The sequence below is a fragment of the Saccopteryx bilineata genome, chromosome 1, assembly GCF_036850765.1.
Source record: "Saccopteryx bilineata isolate mSacBil1 chromosome 1, mSacBil1_pri_phased_curated, whole genome shotgun sequence".
NCBI classification, from domain to species: Eukaryota; Metazoa; Chordata; class Mammalia; order Chiroptera; family Emballonuridae; genus Saccopteryx; species Saccopteryx bilineata.
The window spans coordinates 202,444,066-202,458,363 of record NC_089490.1 but is presented as its reverse complement, the minus strand read 5'-3'; positions in this window follow the sequence as shown (position 1 = coordinate 202,458,363).

The window sequence follows — 14,298 nt, the reverse complement described above, 5'->3', positions numbered from 1 at the left end:
GAAAACAGACTCCCACATGTGCCCCAACCGGGATCCACCCAGCAAGCCCACTAGGAGCAATGCTCTGCTCATTTGAGGTATTGCTCTGTACCTCAGCAACCCAGCTTTTCTTAGCACCTGAGGTGGAGGCCATGCAGCCATCCTCAGCACCTGGGCCAACTTTGCACCAATCTGGCCATGGCTGCAGGAAGGAAGAGATGGAGAGAGAGAGAGAGCAAAAGGGGGTGGGTTGGAGAAGCAAATGGGCACTTCTCCTATGTGCCCTGACCAGGAATCGAACCTGGGACATCCACACGCTGGACTGACACTCTACCACGGAGCCAACCAGCCAAGGCTCATACCATTTTTTATCATCTCAATTTTACGTTAGTGTGCAAAAGTCTAAAACCAGTCCAAATTTTATTCCCAATGTCCAGTGTAAGCGAAAAAATCATGTAGCTTCTGCACTACATTTAAAAAACAAAAACAGGCCCTGGCCGGTTGGCTGAGTGGTAGAGCATCGGCCTGGTGTGCGGAGTCCCGGGTTCGATTCCCGGCCAGGGCACACAGGAGAAGCACCCATCTGCTTCTCCACCCCTCCCCTCTCCTTCCTTTCTGTCTCTCTCTTCCCCTCCCGCAGCCAGGGCTCCATTGGAGCAAAGTTTGTCCAGGCGCTGAGGATGGCTCTGTGGCCTCTGCCTCAGGCGCTAGAATGGCTCTGATTGCGGCAGAGCGACGCCCCAGATGGGCAGAGCATCACCCCCAGTGGGCATGCCGGGTGGATCCCGGTCGGGTGCATGTGGGAGTCTGTCTGACTGCCTCCCTGTTTCCAACCTAAGCAAAATACAAAAAATTTAAAAAAAAACAAAACAAAACAAACAAAAACAAAAGCATCCTATTTTATTTGGATATTTCCACAAAACATTTTTCGTAGCCTTCGGTGCTCTGTCCCCTCCCTGTGAGGAAAACTTGATGGGAGTGGATAAATGCTGACCAGCCAGTGGGCTGAGGGGCGAGGGACAGTAGTTAGCCATCTCAGCTGCTCCACTGTACTCCTCCGCACTGCTCTCGTGTTGGTAATCACCTAGCTAGTGGGAGTCCGGGGAGTCATCCCAGCAGATCCAGAAATACTAACACACACTAGACACAGCTTGTAAATCACAAAGGCCTGAAACGCTCGTAAAATGTTGAGATTTGGGGGAGGTCTTCTCCCAGTAAGTTGGTGTCCCTGAAAACATGACAGGGAAGCTTTAGCACAAGGCGAGCTTGTATGACCCCAAAGAGTAGGCAGGGCTTTCTCCAGTGGCTTCTGGGGTCGCTGGTACTTTCCACCTCTCAGGGTGGGTGCCAGTTCCTCTTCGCAGAGCCACCAACCCTGGACACGATCCAGGAGCGCAGCGTCTCAGCAGCCTGGCCAACGCTGTGGGAAAAAGCTGTGTGTCACGGTCCCCGTGGGGTCCCTTCTCTGGTGTGTCAGTGCAGGGGAGGACGGGGTCTCAGTACTCCCATCGCACCCTCTCTGCCCAACCTCCTGTTCCATGAACCTAGTGCTCTTGTCATTCCTTTGCCCTGGACTCAAACCAGCCAGCCCCATTGGGCAAAAGGTGGATTCCATCAGTAGGCTGCGGAGGAGAAGGCCTCAAGAAGACTGGTGAAAATTGCCACATGTGCCTAATACTGTGCCACTTGGGACACTGGGCCACGGCACGGGGGTGCTGGGAGAACTAATGAACGTGTGCCCAGGCTTGGGGGCTCCTAACGGGTGGTGAGGGGGTTCTGTGCACTGGCCCAGGGCCGGGCGGAGCAGGGATGGAGCAGAACTCATGAGGGAGGTAAGGAAGAAAAGACGCACCGAAAGAAAAAAAAAGAAAAGGAAGCTTAACCATCTTTTAATACAAATGCTTGGGCTACCGGGCAGTGGCACGGCAGATCTGGGATGCTGGTCGCTGTAAAGGAGCGTGTTTTCCAGGCGTTGTCAGGGCGCTGGGCGACGAAACAAAAGAACTGCTGCCCTCCACAGAAGGGTAGCAGCTCTGAAACAGAGGTTAGGAGGATGCTGGGCCATGGCTCCAAGTCTGTGGTCCCCCCATGAGGAGAAAGACAACAGTCAGGGGAATGTTCGTTTGTAATCAGGCTGGGGGGAGGGGGGAGGTGGTTAAAAACTGGAAGAAACGTGGCTTTAAAATAATTATAGGTGGTTGCTCCTGATCGGTTTAGTGATGCAAAGTGAAACTGGTTAGAAACCCAGACACATTTTCCATTGAACGAGCGAGGGGCGTGAGGCCTCTGTGTGTGTAGAGAATAGTGTCAGAAGCCCCCGTCCGGCATGGGGGTAAGAAGACTCCAGGCAGAACCAGGCGTGAAAAATGTCCCCTTTTTCCTAGCCGCTTCTCCCTGACTTTCCTTGCATTGCGGCAAAGCCTCTGAATCCTGAAGCACATTAGCACACAGATAAACCCTGGGATGTCATGGGATCCTCTCCTCGGCATAAATGGGATTAATCCGCCGGCCCAGCCAATTCCAGTCTCAGATCCCCCAGCTGCACAGTGAGCCCTCTCTGCCCGCCCGCTAACGTGCGGTACAGAGGCGGGGTTATTTTAGGGTGACCCTAGGTAGACCCTCTCTCTCCGTTCATCCTTCCCAGCCTCGTGCCCAGCCCCGTGCCCAGTCCCCAGTCTCTCGTCTCCCGCCAGTGAGAAGTCCCGTTGGCGGCCCTGGTGAAAGCGCCAGGCGTCCCAAAGAAGCTGGGGGTGTAGAAGCCTGGACATGTGCCCCACCAGCTCCAGAAGAGCCCCCTCCACAGGCTCTGGGGCGCATCCCTCCCTACGTGCTGCTCTTCAGGTCTGGGGTGAGGACTTGGGTCATGGCCAAAGCGGGTGCTATAGCCCGCCATTTGCTCCCCAAGTTTTTCTAGAAGAACGAGGGAAAATGGAACTGGTTCCATAGACCCTGCTTAGACATGTTGGAGTAGGCAGGCAGCGTGGGCTCTGATCCTAAAAGCAGAAGGCATCTCTAAGCACCGCTGGACCTGGTGACGTGTCCAAGGTCACTGAGGAAGGGCTGGGGGTTGACAAGCACTGGGTCCGCTGTCCCCTGCCCCTCCCCAGGCCATCCTGTTTCTCCCAACCGCTTGCTTCCCTAAGGAAAGGGTGGCCACGCAGCCTCTGTTCAGGAATGGGGGGGGGTCTATTTTGGGGTTATTTCCTCAGAACCATCGGGTAAATTCTGACTCACACCAGCATTTCCCTTGACTCACCCTGTGAAGCCTGAGCGACGTGAACCACCGAGCTGTTCTGCCCTCGTGGTGGGTGACCGAAGGGAAATGCTTCCCTTTGAGAAGGAGGTCCTGGTGGCTGTTGCGAATACATTTCTGAGCATCGCAGTGGACAAAGATGATGACGAAAACTGAGGACGGAAGGTCCCTGCAGTTGTGAGCCCCCCAAAGTCCTCCTGGTGGGCCAGACAGGGAGACTCCTCTGTCCTGGAATACAAGGTCTCCGCCCCAGCCCTTTGAGCTAAAAATAGGAGGAACAATGGGAAAGGAAAGACTAGAATGTAAGCGCATTTACAACGAACAGCCATGACATCAGGACAGTTTATTCCCAAACAGCAGAGAACATAACAAAATAACAAAAGCCCAGCAGCACGCTACAAGATGAGGGAATCCTAGCAATACAATGGGGCGGCGGGGGGGGGGGGGGGGGGGGGGAGCGAGGGAGGAGAGGGGAGAAAGCCAGGAAGAATGAATACACAGCACACAATGCTGGTCACACAGCTTAGAGCGGCTGGGCGGTTTGGGAAGGCAGTCAAACTGTATAGAAAGGAAAGCAAGGAAGTGACTTGCTGAGGATTCAGGCTCACAGTGGGGGGTACAGGGGTGATGGTGGGGGGAAGGCCTGGTTAGATGTGAGTTATTTTCCGATCCTATTTTTGTTTTGGAAGGTTCCAGGTGCGGATTCCTCATTAGGAATAAGTTAGTGATGACATTGAAGCTGGGCAGTCACACAGCCCAATGATGACAATGGACCATGAATCAAGGGTCTTGATTCACCCAAATGAAACATAAAAAAACAAGAACACAGCAATTCTATTAGTGGCGTGGGGCAGCCATCACCGACAACCACAGACCGGTGGCTTACACAACAGGCACTCCTTGTCTCACATCCTGCAGGTGGGAAGTCCCGAATCAAGGAGTCGGCAGGCCCGGTCCCCCTGAGGGCTGAGGGAGCCAGCATTCCGGGCCTCTCTCTGGGCCTGCAGGCGGCTGGCTTCTCGCTGTGTCTGCACCTAGGCGCTGTGTCCATGTCGTCCACTCCCAGTTTATAAGACGCTGGTCATATATAGGAGAGTGAGGGCCACACCCGTGCCTGGATTTGAACTTCATTACTTCTGTAACTGGCCTTTCCCCAGATGGGACCATACTCTGAGGTCCTAGGGGCTTAGGGCACTTCTGAACCCACAGCAACAAGGGACCATCCTTGTCAGTCAAGACCCATGCCTTGCATCAGGAAGGAACAGAGAGAGTTGTGTCTCCTGTGCACCTGCCATGTGGTTCTTATAGGGCGTCTTCACTTGGACATGCCTGGCGTCAGGACTGGGAGCAGAAGGAGACATGGGAAGGTCACTGGAACATTCCAACAAGGCTATCCAGAGACAGGGATCTCAGTATCCAGAAGTCTTTTTAATTGGTTACAAATATTGATCACAAATCTGAAAGCCAACTTGGATCCGTTCTCTTTCTTAGACCAGCCACTAAACCCTAGGTGTCCTTTCTATCGGGCGATCTCTGTCAACCTCTAAAAGGTGTCAGCTTCTCACTTCCTGAAATCTATCTTTCAAGGGAGTTGTTAGCCCTGGCCAGGTGGCTCAGCTGGCTCAGTTGGTTGAGTTGGTTGAGCGTCGTTCCGATACATCAAGGTTGTGGGTTGATCCCCAGGTAGGGCACATAGCAAAAAACAAAACAAAACAGCTAGAAATATCCTAATGGTGTACCAGTAAATAAACAGTTGGATAAATTGATACACTGTTCTCTCTCGCAAGCATTTAAGCAAGAGAGCGTTATAGAATAGTAGCCAGGCAGGGAGGGAGTGTTGACCCCAGGCAAACCCGGTGCCAATGCACTGAGGCAGATGGTCGCTTTACTCTCCATGAGGTTGTTACTTGTCCATGTGTCGTGAGGCAAGTGGGACCCCAGCACATGAGAGGGGGAGGAACTTGCCTAAGATGCACAGTTAGTTGTCTGGTGGAGGTGGGCTTCACCAAGGAAGCGTCTGACTCAGAAGGAGCCTTGGAGAACATGGATCAAGCTGTGGACAGCGGTTCTCACGCCAGAGTGGTAGAGTGACAGACGATGTTTCCTTACTTTTTTTAAAAAAAAAAAGAAGTTGCAGTCATGCGGGGCCCTGCCTTCCTTCCTCTCTGTCCCTTGTTCCCGGTGGGTGGGGTCCAGGTCTCGTGAGCCCATCTTACTTTGTGCCCTGGCCTCCTGGCCCCTAGTTTTCACTACACGTCCCATGCCACACTTGGATCTGGCTGTTGCCTCCGGTGGTCCCGCCCCCCTGAGAAAGTCCACCTCTTCAGCCTGGAATTACCTGGCTACCTCCTAATCATACAAAGTTCTTTTCCTAGGGATCTGCGGGACCGGCTTTGCTACACAGACCCATCTCTTTCCTGCCACTCACACGCCCACGCTGCTGCCACCCTGGTGTCTTCTCCCCCTCGGTGACTCCTCTGCCTCTCTGCTGAGTGAGAGCCTCCTGCGCTCAGCCACAGTCACCTCTGCCCGTGAAAGTGCCGACCTCTAGTGCCCTCTCCTTTCTGTGACCTCCGGCGTCATCTCTACCATTCATGTTGGCCCTTAGCGTATGTTCTTGCATTGGGATGTTCCTGTTTAAGTGATCTCTTGGTGGTGGTGGTGGGGGGGTAGCTCCCCAAGATGGAAAGCACCTATTTTTAAGTTTTTTTGAAGCTGTCCCTCTCAGCCCTGTGGCCTCTCTCTCCCAGCTGTCCAGCAAGCAGGGATGGACTGAGCCCAGGGAAGCAGGGCCGCTGCGTTTCCAACAGGAGCTCCCTGGGGACTGTGCGCACACAGGACTAGAGAGCTTACACGAGGTAGAGCGGAGAGCACACAGATGGCCTGGCAGTGAACCTTGGCCTGTCATCGGCTTGTGACGGGGTGATCTGCTGTGTGTCTCATCCTGTGACCCTCCAAACCAAGGGTTCCTCCAGCTGAGGTCCCACCTCTGACTTCCCAAAGGGAGCCACAGGCTAGGAACTCTAACCAGTTGCCCGTGTCCACTTGGATCACCTAGCTCTCTCCTGTGACTGGGTCTCTTCCTCTTTTCCAGGAGATGCCAATTACTAAAGTTGATAGGGTGGCATCACTGATGAAGCCATTGGTGGCTGGTGATTGATCCCAACCTTCAGCCTTTCTCCACCTCCCAGGGGCGGGGAGGACTTTGAACGTTCTAGACCTCCAATGACAGGGTTGGTTCCTGTGGCAACCAGCGCCCCTCCTGAAGCTACCCGGGGCACACACCTGGAGGCATCTCATTACCATGACCATAAACACAGGTGTGGCGGAAAGGGGCTTATCATGAATAACAAGATGCTCCTCTTGCTCCTACCATGGGAATTACAAGGGTTTTAGGAGCTCTGTGCCAGGAACCAGGGACAAAGACCAAATAGCTGTTTCTTGTTATATCACGATAGCACACTCTGAAACACAAACGCACTTGTAAGGTTGTGAAGGACAAAATAGAATAATGTGTGTACAGTGTGACCCATCTTGAACGAGCGCTCTTCGGCCGGCCCCCCCCCTCCCTCCCAGCCTGGGCTTTCCGGCACAGCCTGGCCCCCAGGGTCACCCTTCTGCCTGTTCAGCACATCCTATGGAAATGTGAACAATTCAGAGTCTTTTCTGTGGCGGCTGCCACCTGTTCTCTGCACAGGAATTATATATTTATGAGTGTTCAATCTGACAGCGTTTCTTGGTGGGTTCATTGCTTTTTTTCTTCTTCTTCAGAATTTTCCTGTCTTATATTGTATTCCTGGCAAATGGGAACATTCCTATCATTTTTCTAAACTTTCCAAAGCCTGTTTTCCGAAAGCCAGGCCTCCTATTTGCTCAGCCTGATGGTCCCTTTCCTCCATTTGACCCATAATGAAGCAGCCAGTTCTTCTCCGGGTTCCTGGAATTTGCACAATAGCCAGCAAGTCCTTTTCCACCAGTTACGTTGTTTCCTCTGTCTCATGGTGATCAGAGCACCATAGAGATTGGCAAGGGCTCCTGACAGGGCTCATATTTGGCAGAACAAGACGCCTAGTGAAATTGGCGCCTTTGCGCCCCCACAAGTGAATGTATTTGTTAGAAGGCACGAGGGAGGGTGGGAAGGAAAAATTAGCCATAATCTCCATGCCCAGAAATGATGAGATCTGCACCTCAGAGGCTGGTCCCCGCCCTCACCTAACCTGCCTGTGGCTCATCCAGTCCTGATAAGGCATTTTCCCGCCTCCTCGGCAGAGCAGTCCAGCTGTCGTAGTTACATTTACTGTGCATTTCCAATGTGGGTGCCAGGCACTTGCTAAGCATTGTAAGTACACCAGACGTTTTGAGCTTAAAATAACCCCATAAGTTCTGTGTGTGTGTACACACACACACAATGAACTATTATTCAGTCCATAAATGGAGTAACCTGGATGGGCCTTGAAGGCATTGTGTTAAGTGAGATAGGCCAGAAGAGACAGACAACACTGCACGGTGTCACCTGTATGTGGAATCTTTAAAAAAAATAAAATGAACTCATAGAAACAGTTTTAAACAAATAAAACTCCTAGAGACAGAGGTTAGAAAAGCGTGTCCTAGACACTGGAGCAGAGGACATATGGAAACTTTGATGGAAACATACAGACTTCCAGCTGCAAGATGGCCAAGGGCTGAGGATCTCAGGGAAAACATGGGACTGTAGGTGCTAATATACCGCATTGTGCATTTGAAGTTTGCTAAGAAAGTAGACTTAAATGTTCTCACCAAAGAAGGAGGGGGGCATGCCTGACCAGCAGTTGATGGAGCGTTAACCTGGGATGCTGAGGTCCCAGGTTTGAAACCTCGAGGTTGCTGGCTTGAGTGCGGGCTCACCGGCTTGAGTGCAGGGATCATCAGCTTGAGTGTGGGATCATCAACACAATCCCAAAGTCACTGGCTTGAAGTCCAAGGTAGCTGGCTTGAGCCCAAAGGTCACTGGCTTGAGCAAGGGGTTACTAGCTCTGCTGAACGCCCACCCCACCCCCGTCAAGGCACGTATGAGAAAGCAATCACTGAACAACTAAAGTACCACAACGAAGAATTGATGCTTCTCATCTCTTTCCCTTCCTGTCTCTCTTGCTAAAAAGGCAGTGTGTGGGGGAAATACGTGAGACATGGATGTGTTAACTGATACGTGAGACATGGATATGTTAACTGATAGGGGAATCTTTACAGAATGTGTACGTATATCAAATCATCATGTTGTATTCTTTAAATATCTTACAATGTTATTTGTCCATTATATCACAAAGCTGGAAAAAAATAAAACCATAGGTGAGTGCTGTAAATGGGCTCCCATTTTATAGATCTGGAAACTAAAACACAAAAAATGATATCATGTGGCTCATAAGTAGAATGGCCAGGACTGGGTCTCCAGTCTGTCTGCCGAGCACTACTCTCCCTCCTTGAAAGGCCAGCTCCCTAACTCACCAGCCTCCTGGCCTTCCTCAGGAAGTGGCTTTTTGGCTTCCTGATGGGGAACAACATGACCTGCGTCACCGGGGTTGTTATGGAGATGGAATGAGGTGACCTAGGGTGGCAGGTGCAGGCAGGGCAGCTCACAGGGGTGCGTTTCATTCCCGGTCCCGGGAGGGACCTCAGCACGGCCCCTTCCTGCATGCGGCCCAGTTTCCCAAGTCAGAGTCCATTGTGTACTCGATGCACGCGCTCCCTGAGGTCCCGCTCTCTCCCCCAAGTTCTTTCTCGGTACTGCATCTCTCTGACGGGCCTCTGTGCACCATGGAAAAGGACCATCGCCACGTGCACTTGTTTCATTTATGTGGCTTCTTTAGGGACCGCTGAAGGGCAGGAGGCATTATCCTGAGCTGTCCCGAGTTCTCTCACACCCCGAATACTCTATCCCCAGCTGCCCGGAGCTGTTGAGATAAAGGCCAGACTGCACCCCACTCCCCGGGCTGGCACTCCCGTACCCTGGGAGCAGAGGGACCTGCTGGCACAGAGGCCCCAGTGGGACTTCAGGGAGCAGGTTTGGCAGAAGGGGCTGTGCCTGGCTGGCCCAGAGACTGGGGACTGCGAGGGCCACCCCCCAAGGCTGTGTTCTGTCCCGCCTGCAGGCTCAGTGCTGCACCTGCCCCCATCACAGCTGGCAGGAAGTCACCGAAGGAAGGTTGCTGGACAGGGACTCGGGAGAACAGCTCCCCCATGATCCCCCCACCCGAGCCCCCACGCTCAGCCACAGACACACCACGATGACCAAGGGGACCTGCATAGAGAAGCACACACCTGTCTAGTCCCACCGTGAAACCGGAGTCCTATAAAAACCAGACGTGGAGGAACCAGAAAGGGAGGAAGGCATGTATCCCGTCCCTTTCAGGTCACTGCTGCGTCCCCTCAGGCCTGTGGGCACGGGGACACCTGCCTGCTTCACGGCTGCCTGACACCTGCCGGCTCCCTAAACTCCTTTTTTTTTTCTGACCAGCGCCAGTCAGCAAGAGCAATTTACCTTTATTGTTTTGGTTTCTTTTAACTGCATTCATTCCCCCCCCCCCCCATTCCCTGTAAACTCTTTCAACAGGTGTTGTGACTGAAAAAGGGCCTAATCCAGCGTCAGGCTCCGGCGGGGGGGGGGGGGGGGGGGGAGCATATGGAGTCCCACACGCAAGGCTCTGACGTCACTGGAACGCCAGGTTGTGTGGTTTCATTCTTTTATTTTTTACTTTTTTGGGACTGCGGTGTTTTACGGTGTTTTTATTTGGGTCAGCGGGAAAGGACGGGCAATTAGTTGTTTTGGCCCAGGTTCAGTTATGCCTGAAAAAGGAACACAGACTTAACATGTTATATAATCACTCCTAAACCACCTCTGGGAAGGTCTCCAAGCCCGCGTGGCGCTCTGCATTGTGCATGTCCAGACGCAACCTCGACCAGAAGTTCTATTTTCTGCAGCAGGGTGGGGAGAGGCTGTGAGGCGGGCTGAGCTCAATTGTCAGCTGGGCCTGTTCTGGGGACAGCAAAGGGGAAGGGCTGGCTGACCAGACCCCGACATCCACCATGCCTGTCCTTTGGCCACCTGGTGCACCGGCTCTCCCAGACCACTGTCCCCTTTGCCATAACACTTAACTTCGGAAGCTAATTGTGTCCGTGGGCGATTCCTCCTTTCTGTGTGCTGAATTCTTTCTTGACGTATAACACTTGTACGGAAAAGGGCACAGCTCTTAACCGCACAACCTGCTGAATTATCACCAAGTGAAGGCGGCCAGGGAGCCCCTTGCGGGGCCGCCACACGTGGATGCCTGCCCAGCCGCCATCCTCTGCCCCCTCTCCCACGCCTCCTCAGGGGTGACCCCCGAAACCCTTATGGAAAAGTTTTCACTTTACTTTCCTAAATCCAAGTTCTGAGTCCCACCCCCCCACAGTTGTCTAGAAGGGACGCTAACTTAGCCTTGTCTTTAGACTAGAGATTGGGGAGCTCTCGCGCGTGCCTGGGGACACTGAGTCGGGTATAATCTGTGCAGAGGTCCGGGCCACCCCTAGGGCATACAGGGAGTGGAGCACTCCGTTTTTACAAGGCCCCCATCTATGTAAACAATGTGATTAAAAAAAGATGCACTACAGAATTCATGGTGCCGTGTGAGGTGTAGTGATTTATCGTGGAGGTTATGATGCTGATCAGAGAAGGAGGACTTCTGTGTTTGTTTAGCGTCCAGTCAGTGCACCCAGAGAGTCTGAGAACTTAGTGCCATCTCTCCCTCTTCAGGTCTCAGAAATAGCTCTTCCGTTCCGTATTGTCAAATGCCTTGTTTCTGGCTCATTTCACATCTCCCACCACAAGCTGAGAGCAATGCTACTATTGCTCACACGCTGTCAGTGGTTCAGAACCGTGAAACAATACAACGCCTCCCGCTTCTTCATGGTTTTGTCTATTTAGTTCTGGGGACACCGTTAGGAGAAGTGCCACACCACCCGCCATGCTGTCTGTGAGCACTGGCCTCCGCGCCGCCCTCCACGCTCCTGTGCTGTGGCAATGATGTCTACAAATGCAGTCTTACCCAGAGTGTGCAGGAAATTGTGAATGATGGTGTGTTGTCTGGTCATGTTCAATTTGCCGATAGGAATTTCACAGAGTCACGTAGAACCACACACTTTCCATCTGGGCTTTCCTTGGACTCTCAAAGGCCATGCTCCCTGCCTCTGTGGAAGGTGGTCCCTTTCAGGGCTGACCACATCCCTGCCCTGAGCCGAGCCCACGTGCAGGCTTTGCATTCAGCCTTCCTGCTCCACCGTCTTTCCTGAACTCCCTAATTCCTCCAGGATCTGCTGTGAAGCCCAAAAAGAAAGAAGAAGGGCATCTTTGCGTTTGTTCCCATCAGGAAGTATGATAGCATAGAAATCCTCTGTCTTAAGTCAGTCTTGGCTAGATACATGTCTTTGGGTAAGTTTTCACCACTGTATGACTCTATTTCCTTATCTATAAAATGGGCATATAAACAATACTCTATTTATTCAAAAGAGATCAGAATTAATATGAAATAATGTATTTAAAAATTATTCTGCAAACTGTTAAAGGCTATCCAAATATAAGTCTATGGGGTTTTTGTGTTTGTTTGTTTTTTTAAACAAGGATTTGTGGTGCTTGAATGTTGGCATGGACTGCCCAGCTGGGTTCTCTCGGCACATGCCTGTCTGAGTCACGATCTAGAATTCATGCTGATCATGTGATTTGAAGCCTAAGTCCAGAGGCCCCTAAAGGTGTCATGGCCCTTCCTTCGTCCCCTTCACTCCTCTTGGTCAGATCTGTGACTTTGAGTCCCTGATTCTGGCCTGCCCCAAGCACTAATCTAGGTGTCATATTTGCCTTGAATTAGAATAAACACCACCTTCTTCCTGTTTTTCTACCCAGGAATGTACTATCAAATCTATCAGAAAAAAAACATCTATCAGTCTTGATACTAAGGAACCCCTGCACATCACAGGATCACTAGGACGAGGTGGGTGACGGGTGAAGGCCCCCTCCACCCACGTTCGCCACTGGCCAGGGCCCTGCAGCCTCACATATCTTCATGATGTTGTTCCCATTCAACATTTTTTAAAATTAGTTACAGCCCTCTCTTGTTACTCGTTCCTCACACCTGCTTTCTCCACACCGGAAGAATGCCTAATGATTTAAAGAGTTGTATTTTGCTCACCCACGGACACTCCCTGTGGCGCCCGCACGCGAAAGGACCGCCCAGAGCGGGACAGATGACGTTCTCCATTTGGGAGAGCTGAGATCTGAGCGTGGGAGCATGTGTGGATCGCAGAGGTTTGGCCCCTTCAGTTTGGCTGGGGGGGAAAGCGATGGGCACAGGCGAAGGCTTCCCGGGCGCAGCGAGAGGGCGGGGACCAGGACCAAGGCACAGGGTCAGGCCATTAGCCGCGTCTGGGCCATGACACTCAGTGTCATCATTAGCTATTCACAATTTTTGATCTTTTCATGTCCTGATGATCTTTTGTGTGTGTGTGTGTGCGCGCGCGCGTGTGCGCTTGCTTAAGTTTATTGTCGCAAAGTGATTAAAACCAAGAAAGGCACCTGGTACCCTCGATGGCTTGACTGGGCTCCAAAATTGACCTGTGAGGGCGAGCTGTGCACACTAGTCTCTTACATTTCTTTCCACTCAAGGATTTTTTAAAAATTTCTTTTTCTTTGGATACCTGCTCCTTTGTGGTTGTCGTGGGGAACAGATCGTCACCAGGCAAGTGAGGCAGGGGGCAGATATTTGTGCACTGAGTGGGTGCATGGACGTCAGAGGTGACCACAGCAAGGCGGGCTCATTGGTCGTCAAGGCTGAGGCCCGAGGCTCGTGTCAGGGAAGAGACAAGTACTCTGATGACCCGGGGCCCTGTGCACGCTTGGTGGCATCAGTTAGAGCTGGGAGGACCAAAAAGGAATGAGAGAAGGAGGGACAGGGGATCGATCTGGTGCTGGTGATAACTTTTCTCAGATATTGTGCAGAATTACTGGGGAGTGATTTCAGAGCAATTGCAGTAGTGTTCTGTCCCCAACATCCCAATGGTACAAGGAAGGAAGGAAGGGAGGGAGGGAGGGAGGGAGGGAGGGAGGGGAGGGGAGGGGGGGAGGGGGGGAGGGAGGGAGGGAAGAAGGAAGGAAGGAAGGAAGGAAGGAAGGAAGGAAGGAAGGAAGGAAGGAAGGAAGATCAGTCCTCCTCACTTCAGGAGAGGCCTGACACGACTGTACAAATATAAAACAATGGAAACTCTCAGACCTCCTGTTGCCCTGATCGGAGCCATGCATGGGCTCCGCGTGGCTGCCCGCTACCTGCCAGGGCCCAGCAGGTGGGCTGGTGTTCAGTCAGCAGGCTGCAGGCACCGTCAGCCCCCTTGGCCTCTGGAAATCCTCCAAAAGCAACAAGGGGAATGAAAGCCAATGCATACCCCGTTTTGGGTGAAAACGAGGAAACTGGTATATTCTGTAGGTTCCCAGCTATGTGAACTTCAGGCCACCATGTGCTGCTGAGTTACTAGGAGGGAGAGGGAATGTCGAGAGAGGCTTTCCTGGGTAGGAGGACCCTGGGTACAAGATCTTGGTGACAGCCAGAAAAAAATAGAAATAAAGAATAAAAACTTACAGAAGGCGAGAAGCATGTCCTGTGTGACAGATTGTATCATCTGTTCAGACTATTTCCTGACCCTCCCTAGCAGTCTCTTTCCCGCCCCCCGGACCTTCTAGCCCCTCCTGAAGATGTGACACCACCCTCCACTGGCATCTGGTGTGGCCGTGGACCTTGCTTTGGCTAATGACACGTGAGTAAAGTGACAGGTAGCATTTTTGAGCAGCAACTTTAAAGGGCCACCACGTGGCCCAGGGTCTGTCCCTTCTCTTTCCCTTGGCCACAGCCCAGCAATGTCCCAATGAGGCTGTTTGAACAAAGGGGCATGTTGCTGAGCCTCACTCAGCCCGCAGGTCACAGCTGTCACACGAGTGAGAAACCGGCCTATGTTGTAAGCCACTAAGACCGTGGGGCTATTTGTTACCATCACCTAATTTAGCCTGAGCTAAC